This window comes from Mesoplodon bidens (genome assembly GCF_964165515.1).
Source record: "Mesoplodon bidens genome assembly, chromosome: 5".
NCBI lineage: Eukaryota > Metazoa > Chordata > Mammalia > Artiodactyla > Ziphiidae > Mesoplodon > Mesoplodon bidens.
Genome location: NC_138161.1, coordinates 29,154,359 through 29,175,847, shown reverse-complemented (window position 1 = coordinate 29,175,847; position 21,489 = coordinate 29,154,359). Strand labels below are relative to the sequence as shown.

Below are 21,489 nucleotides of genomic sequence, written 5' to 3'. Positions count from 1 at the left end.
ATGGAAAACTAAAATGCTACATAGACTTACACACTCCTTTTTCAACAATCACCCTTGTCTCACGAGTACCTACACTTCATAACACCTCACCTAGTTTGATTTGCCAACGTTAAACTTGGGCACACACACCACACACGTACACTTAATGTAATTATTATCTTGGGAACCCCCAAATGACCAATGATGGAATGCTATGAAATCTTCTAAGCTGTTCTGCAAAGTTTCTAGGTCAAACCTAAGCAACTATTACTGATTTTTGGCAGATATTTTGAACCTGAAATTATTAACTCGGATTCTTCCTCTTTTATCCATATTTTGCCCCTCAAAATGTTATTATCACTAAAAGTTTCACTTAGGTTCAGTCAAATTAGTTTTAGAAAAACAGCAAGAGAGAACTGTGTGTTAGTTTTACACTGTTCTGAGCACTTACGAATTGCTCCTAAATAAATCAAGTCTTACGGCTGTCAAATTCTCCCACCTACACTTGTGCTGATGGGATTAAAAGGAAATAATAGCATAACTTCTTAAAAATAAATAAACATTTGTTTGACTTGCCTGCTGTGTTTCCATTCCATGTCAGATGAAATATTTTTCAGTAACCGAATGTTAAATTTCCACGCAATTGACTTAGATTACAAATGAGAATTTTATATCTAGTGATATTTACTTTTGCTGTTAATGTGTATTTGTTATCCTAAAGTTGATAGGGTTTAACAACTTTCACTCAAATCCATTAGAAAATCTTGTCTCCACCTTAAAATATACTCAGAAGAAGAAGAAAACTTCTCTGACTTGCACTTCTGTTGCTACCATCCTAATACAAGCAAGAATCATTTTTCTACTGGATTACAATAAGGGCCTCCTAACCTGTCTCCCTGTTTCCATCCTTGCTTTCCTCTACATCTCCTTTTAACAGAGCATATCAGGTAATCTTGTTAAATGAAGGTCAGACCATGTTATAATTCTGCACAAAATCTTCAAATGGCTACTCATTCCACCCAGAAAAAAGGTGAAGTCCTTACAATGACCACAAGATTCTGCATGATCCACCATTCTCTCCCACTGCTCACTTCACTCAGCTACACGTGGTGCCCTTGTGGTTCTTGGGGTGGACTGGGCGTGCTCCTGCCTTAGAATCGTTGCCCTGGTCAGAGCCAGTGTCTGAACTGCTCTTCCCGGAGATAACCACGAGACTAATCTCTCCCTCCTTCAAGTAGCTGCTCAAATGTCACTCTCTAAAACTCCTGCTATCCTGTTTGCAACCACATCTGACCCCTAAATCTGGGCTTCTGTTACTGAACCAAACTTGGGTCCACTTGCCTGTGGACAATAAAGCCAATCTATTGACACTGCCTTGTGGTGAAGGAAACGGCAGCGATTATTGTAAAGCACCATAAAAGTAGTGAGTGCGGGGGCTCCCCTGGTGGCGCAGTGGTTGAGAGTCCGCCTGCCGATGCAGGGGACATGGGTTCGTGCCCTGGTCTGGGAAGATCCCACATGCCACGGAGCGGCTGGGCCCGTGAGCCATGGCCGCTGAGCCTGCATGTCCGGAGCCTGTACTCTGCAACGGGAGAGGCCACAACAGTGAGAGGCCCACGTACCGCAATAAAAAAAAATTTAAAAAAAGTAGTGAGTGCGGAAAAAAGTGGAACTCCCAGGTGGGTTTCAGGAAAGCACTTTCAAAGGCCAGGTGAGAGAGGGGAGTCTCAGGATATGTGATCAGCTTGTGCACAGTTCTCTGCTTCGTTGATGGTGAGGTAACAGGGTGATGTCACAGGGGTTAATGTTAGTAATCCTCACGCTCCAGTAGGCCTGGGGGCTATGTACTCATGGTCATCAAGTAGTTATGTCTTCCATCTGTGGAACAACTAAGGAAATGTGCATCAGATACTGTTATCTAGATACATCAGAGAGGAGCTAAAGCAGAGAATATGGGGGGGAGGGTGAGGGGAGGGGAGGGGGAGGGGAGGGGGAGGGGGAGGGGAGGGGGAGGGGAGGGGGAGGGGAGGGGAGGGGGAGAGCGGGTCTGTCCCAGGAAGGCCCATAGGGTCTTGCTCTGTTATACTTCCAAGTCCACATATACCGCTCTTTCTTTTCACCATAACACTTAGCATTTTCTAATATTGTATATAATTTTCTTATTTATTATGGATATTGCTAATTTTCTGTCACTTTTCCCCTACTACAATGTAAACTCTTGTGAGGATGAGAACTTTTTATGCTTTGTGTATTAATATACTTCATGTACTGTGTTTGGGATATTATAGGTACATCATAAATATTTGTCGAATGAATAAATGAATTTGAAATTCTAATCATTAATTCAAATTTTCTTACAAGAAAAACTCCAGGGATAAGTTGATGTATTTCGTTTTGTCATTTTACAAGATCAGGGCCCTATTTCTCTGAGATTTCCTTGATCTTTCCCTTGTCTTCGTTGCCTTGTAGTTGCAGAATAGTTGCTGCAGTTGTAGTTACTGCTGCTATTCCAGGCATCTTATCTGTGGTCAAGGCAGAAAGAAAGACAAAGGAAAAAGGACAGCTCTCCCCAAGAGAATAAAAGCTTTCTTTCCTGTAATCTCACCTATAGACTTCCACTGACTTAAATCTTGCTGGCCAGAACTGGGTCATAGGGTCAGGTTCAGCTGTTAGGGAACAGGATTTCCATAACTGATTTAGACCAATCATGAATCACCAGCTTTAGATAAGAACATAGCCAGTGGATCCATTAAGTTGTGCCCAGGGGGAAAGGATACTGGGGAGGCCATGAAGAGGCTGCCACAGTCGTGCTCTCATGAAACTTGCAGTTGACTTTCTGAGCCTAGCTACACACAGAGAGAAAATAAACGATGTAAAAGAAGACACAAAGTGTTTATTTCGCTGAAGTTCAGAGAAAAGAAACAATTTACATGAGTTGGTGAATTAATAAAGGTAACATAGAAGAGAGTTCTTGAGTTTGTCTTTGGATAGGAGAAAACAAATCAGGAAAACATGGGTTGAGAGTGGAGAGGGTTTGGGGAGTGAAAGGCAGAATATCAACTCTAGCATAAATATAACCTATCAGTTATACAGTAAAGTAAAATTATGGCAAAGTTTTACACCAGCCCTTAAGGAAACTTATACAGCAGAAAAAATACAGAGTAAACAAACCATATGTCACTTAATATCTCCTGAGAGGATTTGGGGCTGTTAGGGACACAGCTGAACACTAGTGATCTAATCCAATGTTTTCATTATAACCATGAAGAAACTGAGGCCCAGAGATGTTAATTGATTTTTCTAAGATCACATGGTAGCTTTAATGGCCAAGACAGGACTGGTACTGAGATCTTTCTATTCCATCACTATATTTCCCAAATTTCACTTTAGCATGAGTATCCTCCCTTGAAAAAATATCACCAAACAGCAATTTGTTATCACCAAATAACAAGATCCTTATTATTCTCATCCTGGCCTTCCTGTGTCCAACTGTAGCTGTGTTGCTAGTAAGAAACAAAAATTTGTTCAAAATTTGTTTCAAGTAAAGGAGAGTGCAGAGACATGTATCAACAAAATCAGGAGGAAAATCGGGTAAGAAAAGGTCAGTGTTTACACAACTGAGTATAGCTTTGACTGTTGACTGGACAGCTGTTAAATCCAGAGCTTTGTATCCCAGAAAAATACTCAATTATCAAAAAAGCCTTCATTCATTCACCAGCTGCACATTAAGATTTTCTAATATTTAAAAGTCATAGAGGTCACCACGCTTAAAGAGATATTATTGAACATTACTGTTCTTTCATAGAAATTGATTCTTTTACTATTTATTCAACTGTTCATTCAGCTGAACTCACTGAGGAGAACTGTACTGCAAATATTGAAACGGGGTCCCGCTGGAGGCTGAGTGAATCAGCGTAAGTAGGCGGGGAGCTCTGCAGGCACAAGGCTGAAAACAAACACCCTGAATACAGAGCCCAATTTCACATCCAGGACACCAGCCTCAAGCAGTTTCATTATCAACAAGTCTTTCCAAGTTCATTGTTTGTGCTCAAGACATATAAATGTCCCATTTTAAACTTCACAACAATAACAAAATGTACTAAGAAACTAGTGAAGGGAGAGGGAAGAAAACTTCTAGTCTGAAGCACTAGGAAATGAAGTCACCACCCAGTTTTCCTTCCTGACCTCGGGCAAATGATTGACTTTGGAACTGACAATGGCCGGCTTAGAGCTATTCAGAGTGTCAAGTGCTGCCTGGTTTCATGTCACTGAACATGTAACAAAGAACAGGAAAAGAGAGACTGGGGTAATGGGGGAAAGGTACCTATCAAATTACATCTTGAAATCTCAATCTTTCCCAAACAAATGTAAACACTTAGGTACATCTGAATCATTCATTCTGAAAACCCAACAGAGCCTTTCCTGGGCAAGTAGGACAGATTAAAGCAACAATAACTCCCACTTTGCTCAACTGATTTTTCTAGACTGAGCTAACAAAACTGGTCTTGCAGAAACCTGCCCTTGCTTCCTTTCACCTACAGAATTAAAATGTCCTTCTTGGTTATAGTGCTGCAGAACCACAACAGAATAGCCTGAGAAATCCTAGTAGGGAAGAGGCATCCAGAGCTGAAAGGTCTGAGTTAGGACTACATATTGACTGGCTTTATTTATAGCATTATGACAGTTTTCATACTGAGCTAATCATCTGCCAAAGGGCCTCATCACTGTGTCTGTGCCTCATCATCACATTGTTACCAAGCCACTCAGTTATCACGTAATTACAGAACTAAAGGTCTCAGGTTTCCTTCAGTTGTATTCACTTACCTATTCATTCACTGGTTCGATTGCTTACTCACTCTTCTTCCCCCAGTTAGCTACCCAACCAGCTTTTATGAGTGGGACAGGCAGGCATGATCTAACTGCTGGAGATGTGAAAGACAAGACACGTTGCACAACCAGGCAGTACCTGCCCTTCCAGGTATGGAACTGGAGATGTTGGGGCAGAATGGACTGACTGAAGCTTTGCCTGGGAGAGTTGAGAAGCCTCCACTGGATCACTGTCTTTGAGAAGTGATGGAGGGAAAGATAAGAATTAACCAGGAAGAAAGGGCATTCCAAGCAGAAGGAACGATAGGTACAAAGGCAAATCAACATGGATAGTCTTGGTATGCTTGGGGAAGGGTGGAAAAGTTCAATATGCTTGGAAAGAAAGCACAGGTAGGGATGAAAGGGAAGGGATAAAGAGCCTCCAGGGAGTTGGAGGAAATAAGACTAGAAAAACAGGTCACTGTCCAAACTTTTCCACTTACTGCTTTTCCACTTACTGGTTTCTCAGTCCAGTGTGATATGGCCTCAACCCCACCACTCCTCTAAAAGTACAGTTGTCAAGGTCACCAATGACCTTCTTATAACTGAATACTCAGGTCATTCTCAGGCCTCATTTTACTCATCATTTTTGCCGGTAGCATACCAAAGGCTGGAGAGTAAGAGTGGTCAGCTCTGAGTACAGGCAGTAAGGGGGTGTCTTTTCTATAAAGAATTTAAAAACAATAATAAACACTGATAAGTTTGGTCATTTTTCATTATCACAAGGTACCAGCAGTTGATCAACAAAATACTCCTCCCCCTACTTTAAAGCACAGGGAACTATATTCAATATCTTGTAATATTCTAATGGAAAATAATAGATATTTATATACACATATAACTAAATCACTTTGCTGTACACCAGAAACTAATACAACATTGTGAATCAGCTATGCTTCAAGTAAATTTTTTTTTAAATTTTTTAAATAAATAAATAATTTTTTTAAAAAAGGATTAAAAAATACTCCTCCCCAAAACTCTTTTATTGATCTAAGTTCTAGGAAATTGCTATTATTTTTGCATTTTTAATAATATATATTATTATTATATATGTATATTATAGTATGCTATATTATATGTATATACATATGCACAATTCAAATAAGCACCTTTTTATTACTTATCCTTTAACAAATATCATATTCTATCTGAAAGTTAATTTTAAGAGTCCACAGTTAAACAGTTCACCCCAGACACAGGTGGACTCATTTCAAGAGTAAATCCAGGGACTTCCCTGGTGGTGCAGTGGTTAAGAATCTGCCTGCCAATGCAGGGGACACAGGTTCGAGCTCTGGTCCAAGAAGATCCCACATGCTGCAGGGCAACTAAGCCCAAGTGCCATAACTACTGAGCCTGTGCTCTAGAGCCCGCGAGCCACAACTACTGAGCTCATATGCCACAACTACTGAAGCCTGTGCGATTAGAGCCCATGCTTCGCAACGAGAGAAGCCACCACAATGAGAAGCCCATGTACTGCAATGAAGAATAGCCCCGGCTCGCCGCAGCTAGAGAAAGCCCGCGTGCAGCAACAAAGACCCAACATAGCCAAAAATAAAATAAAAACATTAAAAAAAAAAAGTAAATCCATAATGATTCAGAATCATTCAGGATTGCGTTGGTCATTGTGTCTCCAACCCTACAGTACATGTATTCTTATGTTTAATCAGTAGATTCAAAATATACCATGTCAACAGAGAGACTGTAAAGAAAAAGAAATAGAAACTGAGTTCATTCTGTCATTTTTATGTTACCACATGTTAGGAGTTTTTATTTGTATCTAAAATCGAAAACAGAAAAACAGTGTATGAACTTTAAGGTATTTTTTATTTGCTTGGCAAGTACAAATTTTAATTCATGCATGAACTAGTTTACTGAGTTTGAATAATATCTTTAAAACTGAAATTCATTATTTATTTATTTATTTATTTATTTTTATTTTTTTTGCAGTATGCGGGCCTCTCGCTGTTGTGGCCTCTCCCGTTGCGGAGCACAGGCTCCAGACGCGCAGGCTCAGCGGCCATGGCTCATGGGCCCAGCCGCTCCGTGGCATGTGGGATCTTCCCGGACCGTGGCACGAACCTGTATCCCCTGTAGTGGCAGGCAGACTCTCAACCACTGCGCCACCAGGGAAGACCTGAAATTCATTTTTTAAATGGCACTCATTTTTAAATTAAAGACCAAATCAAGAAGATGTTTATTGATTCTTACATGATGATGACTGAAATTTCACCATATGGGGGAGGGACTCTGCCCTGAGTATTAAATGCACTCGTTACTGATCAAGGCAACATTCACCACTCTATCTTTCGGTAAATACTCTTTTGTTTTCCATGATACACAGTCTCCCAGTTTTTTCTCACCTAGCTGTCTCCTTTGCAGGATTTTCTTCTTCTCATCCCTTAAAGCACTATATTCTCAGGGTTCTGCCCCAGGAGGTCATCTCTTATTAAACATACAAAGTGCCTTGGGCAATCTCTTCAGCTTCAAAGGCTTCAGTTATCAACTGCATGCTAACAACCACCCTCAAACCTATACCTTTGACCTAAATCTCTCCTGAAATAACTTGTTTACCCAAACTCTATGCTTAATATCTTCCCTTGAACAGAGCTTAGACATCTCCAATTCATTTGTCCGAAATTGAGCTTCATTAACGTCACCAGCAATTTGGTGAAGTCCGGAAAACCTTAATTTATCCTTCTCCTTTTTCACCCATGCCTACTCAATTACCAAGGCTGACAAAACTCTCTCCTAAATACCTCTTGTATCATCCAGTTATCTGCTTCCTCACCATCACTACCATTCCCTGCGCCGCCGTCACCTCTTGCCACGATAGCTCCAACAGCTGTCTTGTGCATTGCAGACCAAGATCTCTCCCTAAAGGGAAAATCGGATCACATCACTAAACTACTCAACATCATCTAACAAACTTCGTTTTTTTACTTTCAAGATCCATATAAAGAGGTCTCTTTCTACCTTCAGAACCTCATCTCTCAGCCATTCTGATTCGATTTCAGTTTTTTTTTTTGTTTGTTTTTTGTTTTTTTACGGTACGTGGGCCTCTCACTGTTGTGGCCTCTCCCGTTGCGGAGCACAGGCTCTGGACGCGCAGGCTCAACGGCCATGGCTCACGGGCCCAGCCGCTCCGCAGCATGTGGGATCTTCCCGGACCGGGGCACAAACCCGTGTCCCCTGCATCGGCAGGCGGACTCTCAACCACTGCGCCACCAGAGAAGGTCCCGATTTCAGTTATTTTAATGCTTTAAGTTCTCTCCTACCTCCAAACCACTGTTTATGCTACTTCCATCCTCTAAATTTCAAAGAAAATATCGTTTCCTCTATAAAGCCTGACGGCTATTCAAGTTTGGGTTAGATGCTTTCCTGCTGCACCCTAGCACAGCACCAAGTCTGTCTCTCCTAGTTTTTAAGCTACTTAGACGTCAATTTTTTTAAGAGCAGACACAGATCTGTCTTACTCCTCACTGTATTTCTAGGACCTTACACAGCGCTGTTATAGAGTGGGCACTAATAAATATTTTGTTAAATGAATGAATATATGCATGAGTCGCTTTTCCCCTCACAAGAATTTCTCTACACCATAGATCATGGCTGCTTTGTCTAAGGCTTATGGAATCAATTGCTCTATTTTGACTTATTTAAAATCCACCACGTGGGGGTGGAATGCAGACCCTTCAACCAACGTTAGAATTGCCCTTTCAATTTTAAATCTACTTATCAACAGAGATGGTCATTTTAAGTCTCTCTTGGTTCTGAGCTTCAGGGGAGAGTATACAGAGGGGATCTTTTCTGATTCCAGATGAAGAGATATACAGAGAAACTACCAAAGTCAAGGCACTTCTTAAAGAAAAGGATGAAGCTTTCATCACTGGAGAAGCCCAACTAAAGTCTAATGCCAAGAAAGAGAAGAAGAGGCCGAGTGAGATTTTCCAGCCAGCACGAACTTCCCTCCCTTCGTGTTTGTCTCAACAGCAGCAGCTGCCTACTGCTCCGGCGTTTACATGAAGATGAGAGGCAACTGCACGGATTCTCTGTCTCCATCCTGCCCCAGGCGGAGCTGGGAGCAGCAGGTAACAGGCACCTGGACAGGGGCTCCCCACGGGCCGTCAGGGCTTCTAATCAGCTTCTCTCAGCCGGCAGATTTTGAACAGTGGGTATGTTCCAAATGTGTCAGGGCCTATTTTTCAAACATCACTGCAGATTCATTTGTTATGTCTTGCCTTTTTTTAGACCTTGACAATAAAGGGACATTTTTAAGCAAGGAAGGGAAAGAGAGAAGCTAGTGTACACTGATGTCTTATGACATGTTAGGATCCACAGTGAGATTAACCTATTTCTTTGAGATCTTTGGGGCCCTATTATCTATGACTCCTTGTTATTTTCCATTCCAGGACTGCAATTATATCTGCAAAGGGGGAAGATTCAAACTATGCTTTCATGTTTATGTGCTCTGAATTCTGACATATTTCAAAGTGTCTACCTTAAGGTGGACTTTGAGGAAATACAGGGATCTCTACTCTGGTCCAGGTGTTTATGTGTGTGTGTGTGTCCAACTTAGAATATAAATAACACAATCCTGAGAATCTTTGTTTTATTACTCTCCAAAGGACAGTGAGTGCTTAATACTTAAATTTTCACACACTCATAAATAAAACTCCCAAAGCTCTCTAATGTATTTTGTGCATGTTTTCTGGAGCCTGCACCTACCCTAGGAAGACACTTGAGGAAGAGAATTTGGAGCATTAAGATGAACTCCTTTGTATTTCCTTTATTTCCTATGCAGCAACAGAATGATGCATAATTTTCCCAGAGCTGTTGTAACAAATCACCACAAACTTGGTGGCTTAAGGCAACAGTGATTTATTCTCTCACTGTTCTGGAGACCAGAAGTCCAAAATCGGTTTCACCGGGCCAAAATTAGGTGTTAGCGGGGCCACAGTCCTTTCAGAGACTCTAGAGGAGACTCTTCCTTGCTCCTTCTGGTTCCTGGTAGCTGCTGGTATGCCTTGGCCTGTGGCTGCATCACTACTGCCTCCATGGCCACATTGCCTTCTCTTCTTCTGTGTCCAATGTCCCCTTAGCCTCTCACTTGTAAGAACTCTTGTGATTGCATTTCATACCTGTCTGGATAATCTGTGATAATCTTTCCTTAAAAGCCTAAACTTAACCATATCTGCAAACCCATTTTACCGTGTGAAGGAACATTCACAGGTTCCAGGGATTAAAATATGGCTATCCATATGGGGATCATATTCAGCCTATCACAGGTGGTTCAGGCATCACCTTACTAAAAACGAATTTCTTGTGGGGTACTAGCCATTCAGGGGAAATCAAAGGTGAGAGGCACAAGCTGTCACAGCAAGAACCATTCTCAAAAAAAAAAAAAAATTTATTCTGACTCCGTGATTCAGAAGTCAATGAGGAAATGGGTTCTTGACTTTGGAAAAGGATTGTGTGCCAAAATTTTGTGAGGCAGTTCTGTAAAGCTCAGATCTTAGAACACTTTTCTACAGAAACAATGAAGCTTAAGACAGTTTTGATTCTTGTGAGCTACAAAGAGCTAATTCAACGTAACCGAGGTACATCGAAGTTTACTTTTGTCTTCTTAAAATCTGCCCTATGGAAATCATAAGAAAAGCAAAACTCAACTAACTAAAAAAAACTAAAAAAAAAAAAAAAAAAAAAAAGAAAGAAAAGCAAAACTCAAAATGTGTGTGCAAAGATGTTTTTGGCAACACTATGTATCATAGCATAAAAGAAGATTTGGAGAGAGAACCTTAAATAAGCAACCATATAGAAGGGTTTTAATAAATTATAGAATATCCACATAATGGAATGTCATTTAGCCATATTAAGTTGATGTAAAATTGTTAGAAATGAGAAAATGTGCATATGAAATTTAAGTGAACTGTCATGACAACATGTGTTTTGCTTGTGAATCTGTAATTTGGGCAGGGCTCATTGGGGACAGCTTCTCTCTACTCCACTTGGCATTGGCTGTAGCAGCTCAGAGGCTGCAATCATCCGAGGGTTCACTTACTCATACGTCCAGCCATTGATGCTGTTGGTCAGAATACCTACACATAGGCTCTCCGTGTGACCTAAGCTTCCCCTCCTGGTTTCCAAGGGCCACTGTCCTAAAAATGAGAGCCAGGCAGAAGCTGTATCACCTTTTATGACCTAGCCCTAGAAGCCATGCAACATCCCTTTCACCACATTCTATTGATTGAGGCAGTTGCAAGCCCCAGCCAGTTATATGTGGAGGGAAAATAAGACTCTGTGTGTTGATGGAGAGGCCAGGTTCTGGCACCAGAAAATATCTGGTGGTCACTTTTGGAAAATACAGTCTGCCACACAAGGACAGAGCATAATCCTGACAATGTTAAACACAAATACATAATTACTGGCAGATTGGAAGAAAGTAGTAATAGCATTTCATATTAATAGAGATAACTAATAGTACTTATGTCTTGGGGGTAGAATTATAGGTTATTTTTGTGTTCTTCTTTGTGTACTTTTCTGAATTCCCCATAAATTTTCTGAGTAAATATAATTGTTATAACTAAAAATATCGACATCCTTTTTAGAAAAGAGAATATGTGAATAGCACTTTACATAATATTTTCATGTGTAATACATCATGTGATCCTAGCAATAGTCCAGTGGGCAAGAGGTACTGAACAAATTTTCAGGCCCCAAATCTGAGACTAAGACAAATTCATGCTAGTTTTTTGGGGAGCTGAACTTCAAATTCCAGCCTTTTGATTCCAAAGTCTTGTTTTCCACTGTACATAGTTTCCATGGTTTCTCCCTTAAAGTGGGTTGGAAATTGCAGTTAATATACTTACAATCTAGGGGAGAATCTCTTCTGCTATTTTCTTGCCCCTCATTGCCACAGTGACGGAAGGATGATTCTTCCTCCCTCTTTATACCATCTCTTTTGCTTTAGAGGTAAGTGTTGGGAAGAGGTAAGATTAGAAACCCTTGAGAAGCTTCTGAAAACATGCAGGGAAAAAGAATGGGGAATGCAGGAGTTTGGGACGGGGACTTGGGAGACTTCTCTTGCAGTGGGATACACCAAGCAGGCATACAGGGATGACTTTGGATCCTGTTGCCTATAGGCTCAAATAGCGCAGGTAGGGACTGGCTGTGTCTTGATCTTTACCCCGGTGATTCTGAGACAAGATGCGTGAGAAAAAATGAAGCAGGGCTGACTTTCTAAGGACATTAGTTTCCATAAGAAAGAGGAGAAGTTTCTGGGGATGGACTAGTAAAGGAGTGAGCACATAGTTCTAAGAGCTGATCATAAATAACTAAAGGATTGTCATAAAGTGGGTGCTGGCAACCCAAATTCCCAGCAAATCTGGGAAAAGAAGAGTGTCTAGTTAGCTAAAGGATTCAAGAGCAATTAAATGAATTTGAAATGACCTCAACCAAAATTGTCTTCTCAGTTGAAATTTGTTTCAAGATGTGTTTAGGCTCAAATAGAATATCCAATTTTGGAAAGAGAAGAAAAGCTTTAATCATATAAACAAACTAAAATAATAAAACCAATAAATGTATATGGATATAGTTATGGTGTCTGGTTCTGACACCATGACTGAACATCTCTCTATTGTTATACTGAGCTTACGTGAAAAGCACTCATCCTCATTGGTTTTGAATCCTTCGGTGTCAGCGGTGCCAACTCTCCAGCATGTACTAGACTTCACGCTCAACTCCATCATCTTCCTTAGAGTAAGCCTGTAGAGCTTGTGGCAAGCCTAAGCTTTTTCCTTAGGATTAGTAAATATCATTTGAATCCTTTAGTTTTGTTAATTTTAGCTTCTAGTCCATAGTGTGAAGAGGAAAGGCAAACATTAAAATATAATCAAATTAAATTTAGTGATCAAAAGAACATTGTTCTATGCTCTGGCAAATCCTATATTAAAAGTAGATATGACTGAACGTTCACCAATGCTTCTGGTTCTTCTTTTTCCAGGTATAGCACGGACATAGTTAAACTTCCTACCATCTTGAAGCTAAGCAGACCAGGGCTTTGGTTGGTGTAATGTGAGGAGGTGTTAAGTCTTTTAAATTTGGTGCTCAATTAACCATGTTCTTTCCCCTCTGCCAAGGCAACCAGTGACACTCCCAGATAGTGGAGGCACCACCACCCTGGATGAGCATGACCATGAGCAGAGCCCGCTGCCAACCCAAGTTGCACATGTAGCAAGAATATGAAATAAACCTTTGTGGTTTTCAGTCACTGAGAGTTTAGGGTTGTTTGATACTGCAACATAACGTAGCTTAACCTGGTTGGTACATCCAGTGAAACTGATGGGCTTGGAATTGATGATTAAGCATTTCTTAAGCACAGGAGTTGTGGGAAATTTGAATTATTGGGAAGGTCAGCTCTGCCCTCTTAAAACACACATCAAAAAAGAAAAAGGAAGAAAGAAAAATGAAAAAAATTATATAAAAACATATCAGAAATAATAAAAATCCCCCCAATTTTTAAAAATTTTAATTAAAAATTTGAAAAACATCCACATAAAAGCCCTCACAGCAGCTCTATTCATAACTGTCGAAACCTGAAAGCCACCAAGATGTCCTTCAATAGGTAAATGGATAAACAAAATGTGATATATATACATACAATAGAATATCATTCAGTGATTAAATGAACTTAAGCTACAAAGGGACATAAACCTTAAAATTGTATTGCTAATTGAAAGAAGCCAATCTGAAAAGACTCCATACTATATGGTTCCAGTTATATGACATTTTGGAAAGGGAAAAACTATGGAGACAAAGTGATCAGTGGTTGCCAGGCCCCGGAAAGAGGTGGGAGTGAGCGCAGGAGTGCATGGGAGGGATGAATAGGTAGAATTTAGGGAATTTTTAGGGCAGTGAAACTGTGATGATACTCAAATTGTGGGTGCTTGTAATTATACATTTGTCAAAACCCATAGAGTATATAATACAAAGAATGAACTTTGTATGAAAAATACAAAGTCTACAAAGAATGAACTTTGTATTAAAAATACAAAGTCCAATACAAAGTCCAATATAAACCAAGGACTCTAGTTAAAATAATGTATCAATATTTGTTCATCAGCTGTAACAAATCTACGGTACTAATACAAGATGTTAATAATAAGGGAAACAGAGCGGGTAGTAGTGTGGAGGTATATGGGGGAGCTCTGCTCTTTCTGTTCAATTTTTCCATAAACCTGAAACTGCTCAAAAAATTAATTTAAAAAACAGCATAAGAAAAAACCCAAAGAATAATTTTCCTGAGTTAAATACCAAAGAGCATTTAAATGATTACAAATTGAACAGGCAAGTGGTGGCCATTTGTTGCATTGCGTTTGGTCTGTTGGGTTCAATTGTGGAGCATTTGATGGCAGAAAGAGTTATGAATCAGAATATTATCCAAGGGAGGACGTGAAAAAAAATGAAATGAAATTCTCGGAAAAAAGAAAATAGATTTAAGTAAATTATGTTTAATAGGAGGTAAGAAAAGAGTCTTTCAAAATAGCACACGATTTAGTCCTCAGGGCCAGAAATGTGTCATCCTATGGGTAGAAATAATGCTGCAGCACAACACTGCTTAAGTAGGTTACCCTGGAGGAATGTGGCTTTGAGTCCATTTATTTGTTGATGAGAAATAAGGTAAGTAGGAGGGACCCACTTTGGGAATGGCAGCCTGAGGGGCTCTGCAAACCCGTTCTCCAGCAAAACAACATAACTGGTAAAATTATTTTTAAAAAATACTCTGAAAATTTTCCTAAAGGAACACATCAAATGAGGAACATTACGTAAGAAAATCTCTTAAATCTTGCTAAGAACATTTGATCCATGACCTACTCCTTCTCCCTCACCGCAGCTTAGTGTGACGGAAGATCCACTCAAGCTGGGTGTGGCTGAGAAAACGAGGGTCCCTCTCCCCAGCTCCAGTTAAGGGTGTCAATATCTCCTTGAAAGGGCCAGGTGACCAACATTTCTCATCCTCTGCAAAACTCTGGGTTACAGAGGCTACTGTCGACTGAAAAAAAATGCATAACCTAAACATTGAAAATTATGTTTTATTCAGTGGACTTCCTGGGGACTCAAGCCCAGGAAGCAGCCTCTCAGCTGTGAGGAACAGCTCCGAAGAGGTAAGGGATGAGCCAGGATATATAGGAGTTTTTGCAAGAAAAAAAACAGGGAGTCAGAACATCAAAAGATTACTTACTATTAATTAAAGAAAAACCAGACATCTCAAGTTAATGCATTCAGTGTTTCTCTATGTACGCAAAGATGCAAGAATCTGGGGTCACTGAAATCATTCCTTTGATATGCACCTGACTATCTAGGCCTAGCATCCTGTTTTTTTCCATCCTGAATCCCCTCAGGGTACACAGTCAGCTGCAGTGGCTGCTGGTTTGACGGCTGTAACATCCTTTTTTTACTGATATGGCAGGTGACATTTTTTGTCAACACTACCTTCCAGGTGAGTGCCACTGAAAGTCAAGGGCTTTCTTCCTCTACTGAGCTTCTTCTCTAAGGGCAGACAATCTATCTTAAATGTGGCAGGGAAGAATAAGGGGCTGTAATTGCCCTAGGCCCAGCTCATTCATAGGGTAGAGCTTCCCCACTGGGAGTGGTGAACTGAGAAGACCCAAAGCTATCATGCTCACCCAGCACCCAATTCGTAAAAACAGGGATGTTACTCAGAGAGAAACAGGCCACCATCTCTGTCTTTAGCAATGGCGCAGTGGCTCAGAAATTTTGACCAGGGGTTGAGACAAGCCATAAAAACGGAGAGCTCTGAAGCTCTCCCTTCATTTGGAACAGAGTGTGAGAAACTTCAAGCCTAAAATATTCTTGAAAACAACAAAGATTTTGGTGGTAAGCAATTGAGAGGAGGCTGTTAGCTCTATGAGAATAGTAAGCTAAACCACAGGTCAGCTAGTTTACCAGAGGGAATCAGGAAAATAGACAGCTAAGAAGAGCCCTCTGGGAACAGAACAAATCTCAAAGACCTGCCTCAAAAACCACACTTGCAAAAGGGCCCAAATGTAATTGGGTCAGACAGTGGAGATATTTATGGCCAGGGCATTGTCAAAAAAAAAAAAATACACACACACACACACACACACATACATACAGAGAGAGAGAGAGAGTAATGAGAGGACAATTAGTGGAGCCTAACAGCTAGGTGTGACACCAAAAGAGGCAGACAGCAGAGAGATCAGGGAAAGAGCCAACTAAACAGGGCCCTGCTAAAACCAACGTCATCCTAGGGTGACTCTATTGGAAAACATCAAAGAAGACCTAAATATGTGGGAAGACACTCTATGTTCACAGATTGGAAGATTTAATTTTGTTAAGATGGCAATACCCCGCAAATGATCTGCACAAATTCAACACAATCCCTATCAAAATCTCAGCTATCATTTTTGCAGAAATTGACAGTTTTATCCTAAAAGTCATATGTAAATTTAAGAAACCAACAACAGCCAAAATAATCTTGAAAAAGAAAAACAAATTTAGAAGACTCACACTCCCTGATTTCAACAATGCCTACAAAACTCTAGTGATCAAGATGGTGTGGTATTGGCATAGGATAATCACATAAATCAATGGAAGAGGACTGCGAGTCCAGAAATGAACTCCTACATTTACAGTCAATTGACTTCATACCCTCATACTTCATGTGTGGCAATATCCAAACCAAATGTTGATCGGTTGTCCATCCTGTTTTTGATGAGTGACTACAACAACAAAGTTCACAGCAAAAATATTCATAATAGCTAAAAAAGAAAACAACCCAATGTCCATCAACTGATAAAATGACATACACATACAATGGGAAATTATTCAGCAATAAAAGAGGAAAGTACTGACCCATGCTATAACATGGATGAACCCTGAAAACACTAAGCTAAGGTGAATAAAGCCATTCACAAAAGGTCACGTATTGTACGATACCACTTATATGAAACGTCCAGAACGTCTAACTCTACAGACAGACACGATATTAGTTATCTAGTGACACCATGAATATACTAAAAATCATTGAATTGTACACTTTAAATGGGTAAATTGTACAGTATATCAATTACATTGCCTTAAATCTATTCCATTAAAAAGAAAAAGAGAGAACGAGAGAGAGAAAGAGAGGAAAGAGAAAAAGGAAGGAAGCGAAGAAGGAAATAAGGAAGCAAGCAAGCAATCTGCTAAGTTGGATGATGTGTTTGAGCTCTGGCCTGTATTCCTGCTTCAGTAAGATTTCACTTGGTGATGATCAGAAACAGCCTCTAAGTACTATATGGTCCCATTAATCTAGTGGCATCAATGTCACTGTTATTTTAAAAAGTTGCACTTTGACTATTCACTTTGAACGTTGCACTTCGGCTTCTGGGAACCTTTCTTGCATTACTATCAGTTAACAATTTGGAGCAAAAGCGAGTCCTGGAATACAGCTTTAGCATGATCACCTCACCCTTAATACTGTTTTGCTTATTAAGGCCAGTTGGGTAAATAAGCATGATGCTTTGATGGTTGTTAGGTTGCTGTCTGGTTTGGTTCTAGGGGAAATGTTAAGTTCATACACTTCTTATCACTCTTTTCCCTGGTCTCATATCTCAGTCCTGCAAGTCTACAACCTTACCCAAGTATGAAGAGATGCTGGGGGAAAAAAATAAAACCAAAAACAATGCAAAAAATCCCCACCTGATTTTAAATATCCAGACTCACAAGAAACTCCTTACCTTTGATGAGAGTATGATTATTTTCTATTAATATGGTTAAGATTAGAAGCCTTCTTGATTCGCTTAAGCTAGAAAGGAGCTCATAGGAAGAGATCAGCTTAAGGAGGGTCCCCTCTTCCTTAGAAAACTAGGGACACTGTGCTTCAAACTTCTCTGTCCTCTAAGTATGTCTGGCTCTTTCCACTATCTCTCTAATTACATAAAACATCCACTTAAAAATGTCCCCTTTATTTGAGACAGAGGTTTCCATCTGTTTCTTCCCCATGGCCTTATATCAGGTAGAAATCATGAGTCATCAGTCCTTGGCTAGGGAAAGGGGACTATTTCATCTCCACTGAAAGCCAATCTCCTCCTCCTGAATATGCTCTATATTTGGATTTTCCACTGCCATTTGGACATATGATAAGAGCGATTTCATCTAAGACTTTATTCTTTCTCTTGGGGGTTGGGAACACGAAATGTGGTTTCTCTGGACAAATAAAATGCAACAGTTAAAAAAAAGTTTATTAATTTTATGTTATCAGAATGAAAGGAAATTAACATCTCTCAGTCCACCTCCACATATGAAAGAGATGAGCTTCTGCTGTCACAGTGATTTAGCACACCTTTATTAAGCACCTGCTGAATCACTGAACATTTGTATTACTTGTCTGATACTCTTAGAACCTGTTGACGTGGCTTTCTAGGTAAGTTGCCACTGTCAAAGCCCTCTGATGAATGTGAATACGTGTGCCAGTGGACTAGTTCGTATGTGGCACTGGTCTCTCCCATTTCCACAACTGTAGGGACTCAGATTTCCTTGAGGATCTGAAATAGCCTAATGCTAAATCCAGGTCCTACCCTGGTGAGGGTTTTATCATCAAGGAGTTAGTTGTACCACACCCACCAAGAGAGCATGTTCTGCCTGGGTTTGATTCTGGATAGTTCAGGAGAGTGTAGCCCTCTGCATCATGAACTTATTCATGATTGGCAGGAGAGGCCATGGATTCTTGCCTCAGGCCTATCTCAGTGTGATGTTTGGAAGGGTTGGTAGCTTCCCTGATAAAGGCAAAAATTCTAAGATGCTCACTGCTGTTTGTAAGAAGAAATGGTACAACAGGTAATTAGACCTACATGGGCAAAAATCCCAAAGTTTCCTTCCCATTCTCAAGAACCAGCTCGTCTTGTTAGGAATTTCTCAGCTGATAGCATCTCTGTAGATTACAGAGAACAGTAGAAAGAATGCCTGGCTTGGCCTACAGAGCTCATGAGCCCTAGGGCTAGAGGTAGCCTGGGAGACTGGGCATTGCTTCAGGGAAATGGATGCATCCCAACCTTGTAAATTACTTTGTTTCCCAGCCCAGGGAAGGGGAGGCAGCCTTTCAGTTTTTGTGTGGGGAGAAATCAACCTTCTCTCATTCTTTGACTGGTCGTACATTTACTGAGTTAACTGTTACATATCAGGATTTGGACACACTTCACACTTCTTGCCTTTAGAAGGAATACAAAGTATGTTGTCAGCACCTCTAATGGGTGAAACTAAGAGAGGTCTACACAAAGCATTATGGGACTGCAGAGGGCTGAGGAACACACTGCCTGAAGGAACTACAGAGGGTTCTTTGAGGGGGCAATATTTGTTAGGTTTTGAAGATAAATACAAATGTACATGGCTACAGATGGGGAGGAGAGGGCAAAGGAAGGAGGTATTTTAGGCAGAGAATGTCACATGGTTGAAGGTGTTGCCAAGAAGGCATCTTCTTGATGCCAGGAAGGCAGATGTGCTCAGGAAACTGAATTCCAACTGGGAAAGTTTTGAACACTAGAATGATTGGTGGTGATGGGCAGAAAGGTGTTAGATGGTGGGAGAATGAGTTGAAAATGTGAAAATGCAGGCATGGCCAGAAGTCAAAGGGCACTCTACCAGATGCAGCAAGGCCAGCTCACACATCCAACTGGGTGCTGCGAGTCTTATAAGGATTTGCAGCTCATGGAAAGATTAGCTACAATGGCTGCTAGGGGCAACCTGGGAGAAATCTATAGTTTTCTAATTATAGTGAAGTCATCTCACTGTTCTATCCTTAAATTACCATTTCAAATCAATTAGCTAAGGGAAAATACTATCTCAGAGAACATACCAACACCGAAGCTCTACTCTGGGGTCCCGCTGGTGCAGCTTTCAAAAACTACAGGCTATGAAACCCATACAATGTTAGGCCATTTCCTTTTCCAGATGTGCTCGGAGGTGAATGCGTTATCAGCAAAAAAGAGCAAAATGAACAGTCCAAAAGGATTGTAAACTTTACTTAAAGCTCAGAGCACCTACCCAATGAAGTCTGGTAAAAGCAAAGGCTGGACGGTAGAAGGCTGTCTAGGTAGGTCTTTGTCGGTAAAAAGGCTGTAAAAGGACTGTTTGGAATGGCTGAAAAATCCTCTTCTGACTACAGAAGTATACTATTGATATTTTAAAATTTGGCTATTGCTGGAAGGGTTTATGTATTTACCTTTAGACACTCAAATGAGGGCATCATACGTGCAGCAGCACTTCCCCAGGACTGAAGTTTATGGGATTTGAATTTTATTTCCAAGTATTCTGCTACCAACTAAGGAGTACATTAACTCTGTTTTTTTAGAGCAAGGGTCTTTAACTTACCTACGAAGACGGCATCTTTAAAATGTTTTAAGTATTATCGTGCCAACCATTTAGAGAAATGTAGCAGTAAACTAACACTAAATGGTGCCAATAGATTCCTCCACCAACCCTTGCAAGGTGCTAGCATCATATACTTAAGTTTGATGGAATAAATGAAAAATGTCATGCTTAACATTTAAAATCTATTTTCTGTAAACAAACAGGTCACAGTTCAGTGATAGTAGTGGTAGGAGAAAACTTGTTCAAAATTATTTCTTTGTAAAGGAGATTTCCACATTAACAAGCTTGAAATAGAACTTGGCACAGAGTGGGTGATCATAATCTGATCAGATTATGAAAGATTTTCCATATTAAAGTCACTGGCGCTAATTTATAGTCAAGAAGAGTTACTAACTGGGGTGGTTTTCTTCTTAAAAATCCCTCAATTTATTACACGATGAGCTCGTTATGCCTTTTTACCGTATAAATCAATAAACAAAACGAAACATGGCTGTGCATCTCCGGTTCCAATGACAGTGTCTGTACAGATAGCAAAGCATAACTTTTCAACATTTTAATCATGTAGAACAGCTGTATATATTTCTATTACCTGGATATTTTTTTAGACAGTGTTTATAAACTTGTTAGGGAGAAGGTGCAAAATTTTCAGATTTTGAGATTTTAATAGGCCTATTTTAGTGTCAGAAAACAGAAACTGATCTTTGGGAAAATGCCTTCCTTTTAAATTATTATTAATATATTTGTAAAAATAATGCCCTCCCCCCCCCGCCCCAGACCATCAGTTCACAAGTATAGCTCTTTTTCCTTTTTCTAAATAAATTGGTCTCTATTACTTATTACATATGGACATTGCTTATCATTCTCAACTACTCATTACCTATACACATATAGTATACATACACGTGTGCAAGCACACACATTCATTTTTGCAAAACGTTTGGAGACTTAAAAAAAAATAAATTTAGGGCTTCCATTGTGGCGCAGTGGTTGAGAGTCCGCCTGCCGATGCAGGGGACACGGGTTCGTGCCCCGGTCCGGGAAGATCCCACATGCCGCGAAGCGGCTAGGCCCGTGAGCCATGGCCGCTGAGCCTGAGCCTCCGGAGCCTGTGCTCCGCAACCGGAGAGGCCGCAACAGTGAGAGGCCCGCGTGCCGCAAAACAACAACAAAAAACCAAAAATTAACACCCGTTGAAACTTGGATAAAAACCTAATAAAATCCTATCTTAAAACAAGTTTATATCAAATCAACTTTATTTTT

At 40.3% G+C, this 21,489-nt stretch overlaps 2 protein-coding genes across 3 annotated transcripts in view; both read right to left on the bottom strand.

The window, feature by feature from the left end:
• Positions 1–21,489, bottom strand: part of SAMSN1 (SAM domain, SH3 domain and nuclear localization signals 1) — a 383,350-nt gene that overhangs the window by 354,412 nt on the left and 7,449 nt on the right. The gene's annotated exons all lie outside the window — the stretch shown is intronic.
• NRIP1 (nuclear receptor interacting protein 1) overlaps positions 1–21,489 on the bottom strand; it is a 76,507-nt gene that overhangs the window by 47,650 nt on the left and 7,368 nt on the right. Inside the window, exon 2 of one of the 2 annotated variants that reach the window (XR_014015982.1) lies at positions 7,602–7,719. The exons of the other annotated variant lie outside the window; for it this stretch is intronic. The gene's annotated coding sequence lies outside the window, so the exon portion shown is untranslated. The remainder of the gene's footprint in view (positions 1–7,601; positions 7,720–21,489) is intronic. 2 annotated transcript variants of the gene reach the window in all.